Raw genomic sequence first — 11,377 nt, forward strand, 5'->3', positions numbered from 1 at the left:
CTTTTACAACAGGATGTTCGGTTTGTTTTTGATGATGATTGTGTAGAAGCCTTTGAAACACTTAAGAAAGGCTTAATTTCTGCACCTATTGTCCAACCACCTGATTGGAACTTGCCTTTTGAAATTATGTGTGATGCTAGTGATTATGCTGTTGGTGTTGTTCTAAGATAAAGAGTTGATAAGAAATTAAATGTTATCCATTATGCTAGCAAAACTATAGACAATGCCCAAAGAAATTATGCTACCACTGAAAAAGATTTTTTAGCAGTTGTGTTTGCTTGTGATAAGATGCTAAACCTAGACTTATTAGGTGTATTCTCTTGCTACATGAATTTGATCTACATATTACTGATGGAAAAGGAGCTGAGAACTCCGTAGCCGATAACTTGACTATGTTAGAAAATATCATTGATGACCCACTACCTATTGGTGATACTTTTCCTGATGTACAACTAGCTGTAATAAACGTTTCTCATAACACTCCTTATGCTGACTATGCTAATTACATTGTTGCTAAATACATACCACCTAGTTTCACATACCAACAAAAGAAAAAAATTCTTCTATGATTTAAGACATTACTTTTGGGATGACCCACATCTTTATAAAGGAGTAGACGGTATTATTAGACGTTGTGTATCTGAGCATGAACAGGAACAAATCGTATGGAAATGTCACTCTGAAGCTTATGGAGGGCATCATGCGGGAGATAAAACTGCTCACAAGGTATTGAAAATTGGTTTTTATTGGCCTACTCTTTTTAAGGATGCCCGTAAGTTTGTTTTATGTCGTGATGAATGTCAAAGAATTGGTAATATTGGTAAGCGTCAAGAAATGCCTATGAATTATTCACTTGCTATTAAACCATTTGATGTTTGGAGTTTTGATTATATGGGACATTTTCCTTCCTCTAATGTGTATACACATATTTTGATTGCTGTTGATTACGTTACTAAGTGGGTAGAAGCTATTCCAACTAGTAGTGTTGATCATAGCAGTTCTATTAAAATGCTTTAAAAAGTTATTTTCCCGAGGTTTGGAGTCCCTAGATATTTAATAGTGATGGTGGTTCAACTTTATTCATGATGCTATTCGTAAATTGCTTGCCAAGTATGATGTTAACCATAGAATTTCATCTCCCTGTCGTGCGAGGCCGCCTGGTCGGTGAAGAAGACGGCCGGTCACGCTGGTGCTGGAGTAGAGGTGCACGGGGTCGACTGCGGCGGCGGGCGACACAAACCGATCTCAGATCGGAAAACCAAAAGGTAAAAGTTGATCAAAACGGCCGGCGAGAGATAGAAAATCCGGATCAAGGTATCAGGAAAAAGACTCTCTAGGGCAGCCAGTCAACACGACAGGCGGACGAACTCTAGATACGGGTGACGCGGCCCCCGGTGGCGATCAAGGAGAGCGACCGCCCCGGGGATGGCACGGTGCAAAAACGACGGCGGCTAAGATTTAGAATCGAGGTAAAGCTGATACCATGTTAAAAGGGAATAGAGGGATTAGTGAAATTGTTGTTTGTATTGATTAAGCCTCATGGGTATATATATAAGAGTACAATGATCAACTTGAAATACAATAAAAGGCGGGAACAAATTCTAATCTATCCTATACTTATTAATAAACATTATACTCAACACTTCTCTCACGACAGACTTTAACTACTCGAGAGAAGGGGGAACGGATAGCATTCACTGAGCTCGCATACTTTTCAACGGCGCCTGAGGAAACAAAACAGTGAAGAATTCTAGATTCCACTCCATTTGACACACACAAACGTGGTGTCTATAGGGCCCTGCATGTGGGGCTAGGGTGAGTTTTTTTCCCCTCACCATGAGAGCCTCTTTAATTCAGAGAATTGTTATGGGAATCTTGATTCAGATCTCTTGAAAAGAATGTTTTCATGTGACGCGATCTGTTAGATAATAACGAGAAATAAACGAGACAAAGAGACACGGATTTTTACGTGGAAACCCTTGCGGGAGAAAACCACGGACGCACGAAGGCGCAATCACTATAATGGAGGAGTATTACAAGCACGAGACGACAGACTGTCTAAGGTGCGACTACATGGGGTATATAAGAGGGCAATACATGAGAGTCCTTGGAGGACAAGTAAACGAGTTGTACTCGTACGCGTCGGTACCAACGCAAAGGCCCACACTGTATGTACTACGTCTAGTCCAATACGGTACTAGAATTTAGATCATAATTTAACAATCTCCACCTTGATCCAAATTCCCTCCAGTAGTCGAAGAAAGTGAATAACTCCATCCAAATCAGCATAAACACCTTGTGCATCAAAGTCCATAGGACTAATGAGAAATACCAACTAAGCCTGAGCAAAGCTCAAACTTATTGGTCGGAACTGGCTTTGTCATCATATCAGTAGGATTATCATGAGTACTTATCTTGCATACCTTCAAATCACCTTCAGCAACAACATCTCAAATATAGTGGAATCTGACATCAATGTGCTTTGTCCTCTCATGATACATTGGATTCTTTGTAAGATATATGGCACTTTGACTGTCAGAAAATATGGTAGGGCAAGATGAATCTCCACAAAGCTCAGTGTACAAACCTCTCAACCAGATAGCTTCTTTGCAAGCCTCAAAAATAGCCATATACTCGGCATCAGTAGTGGAACAAGCTACAATAGACTGCAAAGTTGCTCTCCAACTCACAACACAACCACCAATGGTGAAAACATAACCTGTGAGGGATCTCCTCTTATCCAAATCACCAGCAAAATCAGAATCAACAAAACCAACAAGTCCATCTCCAGTTTTCCCAAACTTTAAGTAAGCATTAGAAGTACCACGTAGGTATCTGAAAATCCACTGAACTGCTTTCCAATGCTCTTTTCCAGGATTAGCCATGTATCTACTGACAACACTCAATGCATAAGATAAATCTGGATGAGAACAAACCATGGCATACATAAGTGAACCAACTGCACTTGAATAGGGAACTCTAGACATGTACTCAATATCTGCATCTGACTTAGGGCATAAAGCTGATGACAATTTGAAGTGTGCAGCTAACAGTGTACTCACCGGCTTAGCATTATGCATATTAAAACGATGAAGAACTTTATCAATATATCCCTTCTGACTTAGATATACTTTTCCAGACGGTCTATCTCTGGATATTTCCATGCCAAGTATTTTCTTTGCTGCACCCAAATCCTTCATCTCAAATTCATTACTCAATTGCTTCTTTAGTTCATTAATCTCTGACATACTCTTTGCAGCAATAAGCATATCATCAACATAAAGGAGCAAATAAATAGTTGAACCATTGACAGTTTTCAAATAAACACAACTATCATAATTAGACCTTTTGAAACCTTGAGAGAGCATAAAGGTGTCAAATCTCTTGTACCACCGTCTAGGGGATTGCTTCAATCCATACAGAGATTTCTTTAACTTGCAGACAAGCTTTTCTTTTCTAGGAATAACAAAACCTTCGGGTTGTTCCATATAAATATCCTCTTCTAATTCTCCATGTAAGAATGCAGTTTTAACATCCAATTGTTCAAGCTCAAGATTATGCATGGCAACAATACTGAGTAAAGTGCGAATAGAGCTATGCTTCACAACAGGAGAAAAAACTTCGTTATAGTCAATACCTGGAATCTGGCTATAACCTTTAGCAACTAACCTTGCTTTATATCTTGTCTCATCATTAGGAGAAACACCTTCTTTCCTCTTGAAAACCCACTTGCAACGAATAGGTTTCTTCTCTCTAGGCAATTTTACTAAATCCCAAGTGCCATTATTTTCAAGTGATTCCATCTCATCATGCATAGCGGTCATCCACTTATTACTATCACCAGAAATAATAGCCTCGGAATATGAAGAAGGCTCAACATTACCTTCAATTTCCTCTGCAACAGATAAAGCAAAAGAAACAATATTGCACTCTTCAATTAACCTGTCAGGTTTATTAATACCCCGTCTAACTCTGTCACGTGCAAGATTCCAACTGGGTGGAACAATAGGCTGATTTGGAGTGGGAGTGACATGTTCATCATCAACGACGGGTTCATCATGTGCATCAACAATTTCATTACCAGATGTATCACCTGAATCAATAACATGCTCCACCTGAACAGTAGACTCCTGAACAATAGGCTGCTGTTCACTCTCAACGGGAACATTAGTAGATGAAACATCATGTAACATAGCAGATTCATTAAAGATAACATTTCTGCTAATAACCACCTTCTGGGTTTCAGGATTCCACAATTTAAAACCTTTAACACCAGACTTATAACCAAGAAAGATGCACTTACCAGCCCTAGGCTCCAACTTTCCATTATCAACATGAGCATAAGCAGTGCAACCAAAAACTCTCAACTGTGAATAATCAGCAGGTGAACCAGACCATACCTCAATTGGAGTTTTCTTATTAAGAGAAATAGATGGTGAACGATTAATGAGATAACAAGCAGTGGAAGCGGCCTCAGCCCAAAAACGCCTATGCAAACCTGCATTGGACAACATGCAACGGGCTCTGGAAATAATGGTCCTGTTCATACGCTCATCAACACTGTTTTGTTGAGGAGTATAAGGAACGGTGTAGTGTCTGACAATGCCTTCAGACTTGCAATAATTCTTAAATTGCTTAGAACAGAATTCCATACCATTATCAGTGCAAAGTATTTTTACCTTCCTTTCAGTTTGCCTTTCAATCATAATCTTCCACTCCTTAAATGCTGAGAATGCTTCATATTTATGCTTCAAGAAATAAGGCCAAACTTTTCTCGAATAATCATCAATAATAGTCAGCATGTAACTTGCACCACCTAATGACTTCTTGCGAGATGGTCCCCATAAATCAGAATGCACATAATCAAGAATACCTTCAGTTGTATGAGTCGAAGTATTGAACTTCACCCTCTTGTGCTTGCCGAAGATACAGTGCTCACAAAATTTCAATTTACCAGGTTCATATCCATCAAGAAGACCTCTCTTGTTTAACTCTGCTAAACCAAGTTCACTCATATGTCCAAGACGCATATGCCAAAGGTAAGCAGCATCACAATCAGAATTCTTTGAAACAACTGGAGTAGCGTTACCTGAAATAGTAGAACCTCGAAGGTAATAAAGACCATTGGTCGAACTTAAATCACCTTTCATCACAATAAGGGAACCTTTGGTGACTTTCAAAACACTATCTCCACCTGAATACTTGTACCCCTTTGCATCAAGGGCACTAACAGAGATAAGATTTCTCTTCATCTTCGGAATATACCGAACATCTATCAAAGTTCTGATCATGCCATCAAACATCTTGATTCGAATAGAAACTATGCCTTCAATCTTGCATGGTGAATTATCAAAACCCAAAACGGAACCAGCAGAAGTAGTGGAATCAAAAGTATTAAACCAATCTCTATGTGGACACATATGAAAAGTGCATGCAGTGTCAAGTACCCACTCATCATTGGTCTCAGCACATCCAGCAATAACGACAAGAGCATCATCGGAACTATCATCACGAGCAACGTTAGCAGAATTGTCACCTTGTTTGTTACCTTTCCTCTTTTCCTTGTTCTGCAACTTGAAACACTCAGAGATGTCATGCCCGTCTCTCCTGCAATATCTGCAATACTTCTTGTCTCTGGATTGCGACCGGCCCCTGTAGCCGTTCTTACTTTTGTCTCTGTTTCCATTATTGGAGTTCTTCTCCTTTGTCCTGCCACGAACAGATAATCCCTCGACTTGGGATGAACTTCAACCATCATGAGGCACCATTAATTTCATCTTCTCCTTGGAGTTCAAAGCTTCATAAACTTCATTAAGCGTGAGAGTATCACGACTGTACAATATGGTGTCTCTAAAATTGGTATAAGAACTTGGCAGTGAACAAAGTAACATTAGAGCAGTATCTTCCTCTTCATACTTAACCTCCATTGCAGCTAGATCAGATATGATCTCTTTAAATTCTGAAATATGATTCAAAACATTACCTCCCTCGGGTAACCTGTGCAGGAATAATTTTTGCTTCAGATGCATCTTGCTGGTGAGATCCTTGGTCATGCAAATCCCTTCCAGCTTTAACCACAGAGCGGCGGCAGTTTTCTCGCTCAAAACTTCCTACAAAATATTATTATGCAAATGGAGTTGAATTTGTGACAAAGCCTTACAATCAATTCTTTTCTCCTCATCAGTCCAATCCTGAATTCTGTTCTTCCCAAAACTATCCAGTGCTTCATCATAGTCGGACTGTGCCAACAACGCCCGCATCTTGACTTGCCATAGGGTAAACCTTGTGTCACGGTCCAGCGGCGGAAGATCGTACTTCATGGATGCCATGAGTCGATAAAATTGTGTACACAAAGTAGTACAAGCCAATAGAAAAATTCTTGACGGAATTTAATATGCGGAGCAAATAGAACAGAGTAAATAGCACCTGGTAGTATTAGGCAGTGGACGTAGCAGACGAACGGAGAAAAAAAAAACTGAACTAGTACAAGAGTACAGATTCAGTTGTCCCTTGAGATGACGTGGACTAGTACAGCTACAGTTGATGTAGTACTCCAGTAACAACGTAGCTCACACCTTGTTTGATGACGTGCCTCGGTCCTGGCGGCCTTGCGGCAGCGCACCGAAAAACGATCTCGTTTGGATCTCTTCACGTCACGATCGAGGGCAGCCTCTGGACTTATCTGTGTGGGCTTGCGGCAGCGTACGGCGGCTGCTTTGGATATTGGTGAAAAAGAACACCTGTCGAACTCGGCTTTTTACTGTGGCACACCAGAAATCGATCCGGTCTCGGCGGATCACACGACGCGGCGGCGGCGCGCACTGATAACCCTAATCTTCTCGTCTCCAAAAAATCTCGTATCTGGAACCTCAGCTGTGATACCACTTGTTAGATAATAACGAGAAATAAACTAGACAAAAAGACACGGATTTTTACGTGGAAACCCTTGCGGGAGAAAACCACGGACGCATGAAGGTGCAATCACTATGATGGAGGAGTATTACAAGCACGAGACGACAGACCGTTTGAGGTGCGACTACATGGGGTATATAAGAGGGCAATACATGAGAGTCCTTGGAGGACAAGTAAACGAGTTGTACTCGTACGCGTCGGTACCAACGCAAAGGCCCACACCGTATGTACTACGTCTAGTCCAATACGGTACTAGAATTTAGATCATAATTTAACACGGTCGAACAAATTATACGTTGAGTATGATTTTTTTTCCTGTGGGACAAATAAACTTAATTGGACACGCCATTTTTAATTATATATTTTTCATATTTCTGCATCTTCAAAATCCCATGAAATAAAAGAGGGCCTAGAAGAAATAAAGTAAAGGATGTTGCCGTAATAACACTTAAAATTATGTTCCATTCTTGCGAATTAAAAACTCATGTTCTTGCATAAACTTGTAAAGAAAACACTATACGTCGCACGTGGATGGTCGACTAAGATAACTAAAACATATAAATAATACATTTATTGCCAATTTCAAGTATATGCATTTTTTATTATATTCTTTATGTCTTATTATTTTGACTATAGCTTACATCGGAGAAAACTTAAAATAGATGTAATTGTGCACACGTAAAAGGAATGCTAGTGTTTTTTAAAATTAAAATTATTACGTTTACCATGTAAAATATTACATAATATGGATTCCCATAAAGTTTTAGTGATGTGTATATACAAAAAGTGACTGCCACCTATAGATATTAGTAACCATGTCAAGGCCTAAAACACAATCTATTTACGAACAAGGGTATTAGTATGCATGCACTAATCAGTGTACAAAAATTGCTCAAGAATATTACTTTTCGATGGCATGCCTGGATAGAAGGCAAATGCATGGACATGTTTTATCTATTAAATAGTACTAGCTCTGTATCAAAAATATAAGATGTTTTGCAGTTCAATTTTGGTACGGAGGGAGTATATATCATGCACCAAAAATATCAGTAAGGACAGGAAAAATCGCATGGACGTAGAAATTTTTTAGAGTAAATTAGAAAACAATATTATGATTAAAAGCCTATAAGTAGAAGTAATTAGAGGATGGTAGAAAGGTATCAGCAACCCTTAGGTGAATACTTATAAAATCAGAAAACTATCTCGTCCAAGTCTTGTTTTTCAAATAGCTTAGGACCTGAAACATAGATGAATTTGTAAGAAAAAAAAATGAATTTGTAACGGAGGGAGTATAAGCTAAATGGTGAAAATATTCCAATATTTCAAACTTGTTCTTACAACAAGAAAACTTTCTACGAACTCAACGGCGGAGCTATGTGTAGTTTTGAGGAGGCCGCTGCCCTCCCCCGCATATTTACTGTAGGAATTTTTTTAGAGCATTAAATTATGAAGAGTTCAGTCATTTGGCACTCCCAAAGCTGCATATTTTCTCTTTGACCCCCCTTCGATTCTCCTCAAGCTCCGCCCGTGTACGAACTGGTGGCAAGAAAATTAAAGAAGCGTGGAGCACCTTACAGTTTCTGACTAGGATTCGCACGCATGCACATGGGTGGTTGCGCGATCTTTCCACGCATGTACTACAGCTAACGGAGGCCATGCTCCATTGCTCGCTCGACACGTGTACCGGCGCCACGTTTTTCCCACATGTGCCGCGGACTTTTCTGCGCGGTCGAACGTCCTTTATCCGCACAGTGCTCCCCGACACAACTGTCGGACTGATCCGGCCGGTGCTCCCGGTGCTGGTAAAAGTTGATGAACCCGATACTCCGATGCTCGCACAGCGCACCGAATCATGCCATGCCATGTCAACCGATCGATGCCGATGTTGACCCGTCAGCCCGGCCGGGCATTGGTTCGGCAATTCGGCACGTTGCGCTCGCGTCGCACCCGCACCAGCCGGTGCTGCGGGGCTGCGGGCGATCGATGGACATAATCATGGCGCGCTCACGTCGCTGGTCCATCCCCGCCGGGGACCCTGGTCGCCGAGTGCACGCCGGGTGCGCTGTGCCGGTGCGATCGCCGGCCGAGGACACGGACGGATGGACGGACCACCGCGGTGTCGCGGACGCGGTCGTCGGTGGTTACGTGCGTACGCGCGGCATGGAGGGCTCCTCGGTCGGCTGGCCCGTCGTGCGGGCAACGTGCGAGTGTGTGGGAGGGTGTGTGGACCGCACCCGGCGGTGGCGGGGGAATGGGGATAGAGGAGCCAGGGTGGCAGGCTTTGGCCTCGGGCTGTCTCGCCGTGATCCGCTCCGCCGGCGAGACGGTGATGGGCGGGCGAGCTGATTGATCGGGGCCTTTTCATGCAGGTGGTGTTATGTCCGTCCCGGGTACATGCTGGATGGATGGAACTTACTTTACTTGCAGCAGTGCGGTCGGCTTTGATTCGATCGTCCTTCTCGGCACGAGAATCACACCGTGTGAGCAGGAGGAAACTACGCGGCAGGAAGCTTCCCGCCAAGAAGAGTGCATCATGTCATACCCTGTGTCTCGTACCACTTGTGACTTGTCAGAGCCTCGAGAGTGGACGATCTGCACATGGGGCATCTGCACCCGCTTTTCAAAAATGTACTTTTTACGTGTTTTGTAATGTTCAAAAATTCAAAAAAAAATTATGCATACATGTTAGCAAAGGTATGTCCACGGCACAAAGTTTTGTGTAAAAAAGTATTTTTATTTTGTCTCAGTAAAAAGGCAAATTTTACTGCTTCTAAATAGCGTTTCATGGCACAAAATTTTGTCCTTTTTGCACAGGCTACAAAAAAAGGTGTTTTTCTGTGAAACTTTCTGCACACACATAAAATATGGAGATGTCCGCGCGCACCTTTTTTCAGATTTTTTTGACATTGCAAAATGTGTTTTCCAAAGTGGGTTCATATGTATCCGGGTTCATCCATGCACTTCTCCAGAGCCTCTTCCCCATCCGGAGACGAGAAAACCCGCAGCTAGCTGTAGGTGCATTTCATTGTGCGCTTTTCACATGGGAATATTTTCGTCAAGACATACAATATGCAATAGGTTGAGCTTCTGAAGAAGTTATCAAAAATGTGATCATCTGTCAACCTACATACATACATACGCAAATTAATCCGGCCTAAAAACCTACAAAAATTCACCCGCAAAAAAAAACATACGCAAATCCGGTTCCGTTTATATGTGCCTCTTGTGTGATTCTTACTTGCATATACAATTTGGGTAATCTTTTATATAAAAAGGGAAATTTTACTTCGCCCTCTCGGCTGCCAGAGTGATGAAACGACCGAGCACCTCTTGCTTAGATGTGTTTTTGCCCGAGAGGTGTGGTCTGAGGTGCTAAGGTGGATCGGAATTCACTAGATTGTCCCCTCCACCGATGACTAAATCATGGAGTGGTGGACCTCTCTACAACACATTGTCCCCTGAAGTTCCAGATGGCATGAACTCGGTGATCCTATGCACTCCACGTTGCATATGGCTTGAGAGAAACAGAAGGGTGTTCAAGAACGCCCCCCTCCTCCTTCGGAGTGGTGTTCAAGAAAATCAAGAACCATTGTCATGAGTGGCAAAAGGTAGGTAACACTAGTCTAAAACGAGTAGCACCATAGTTCTTTCCGTGGACCTGTTTGAGCTGGAGCCTTTCCATGGCGCTTAGACACAATCTTTGTAAATGAACCTTGCTTTCTATCTTAATATATAGGCACACGGATCTCAAGTGTTCTTATTTTATTTTATAAAAAATTAAACAATTAAATGACCACACAATCTCTAGATTCGGTTTCAATAATCAATGCTCACTAAAGTACTCCTCACTTTGATGCTCATGTTGGTGCTTAATCTCTTCTCAGTCATTCTCTTTTGAATATCTCCCCTAGGATATTTATAATAAACTAATTTTCTATGGAGCATGGAATAGTAAGATAAATACTTTTATTGGCTATAACTTTTCTTACACGGTTCCAATCGTGTATCTATCCATCTAATATAACATGTCTTATATTAGATTAGTATAGTTTAACTAATATTGACATCTGGACTTATAAATAATTTTCTAGGCATATTTTTGTAAGTGCAATTATAATGATCTACATATCGTGATCTTTTAGATGCGCAGACACTAGTGCAGAACCGGGCAATAGCACCGGCTTGTAAGGCCCTTTAGTGCCGGTTCCATAACCGGCACTAAAGTGTGGGCACTAGAGCCCCCCCCCCCTTTAGTACCGGTTCAGCACGAACCGGTGCTAAAGGGAAACCACGTGGCACGAGTCAGCTCCAGGGGCCTGGAGCCCTTTAGTACCGGTTGGTAAGACCAACCGGTACTATAAGGTTTGGGGGGTTTTAGTTTTATGATTTCTTTTTCATTTAATTTTGTATTTCCATTTTAATTCTTTTTCGTTTGCTGGTATTTTACGATACTACACATTGTACA

The sequence above is a fragment of the Triticum aestivum genome, chromosome 1B (genome assembly GCF_018294505.1).
Source record: "Triticum aestivum cultivar Chinese Spring chromosome 1B, IWGSC CS RefSeq v2.1, whole genome shotgun sequence".
Classification (NCBI taxonomy): Eukaryota; Viridiplantae; Streptophyta; class Magnoliopsida; order Poales; family Poaceae; genus Triticum; species Triticum aestivum.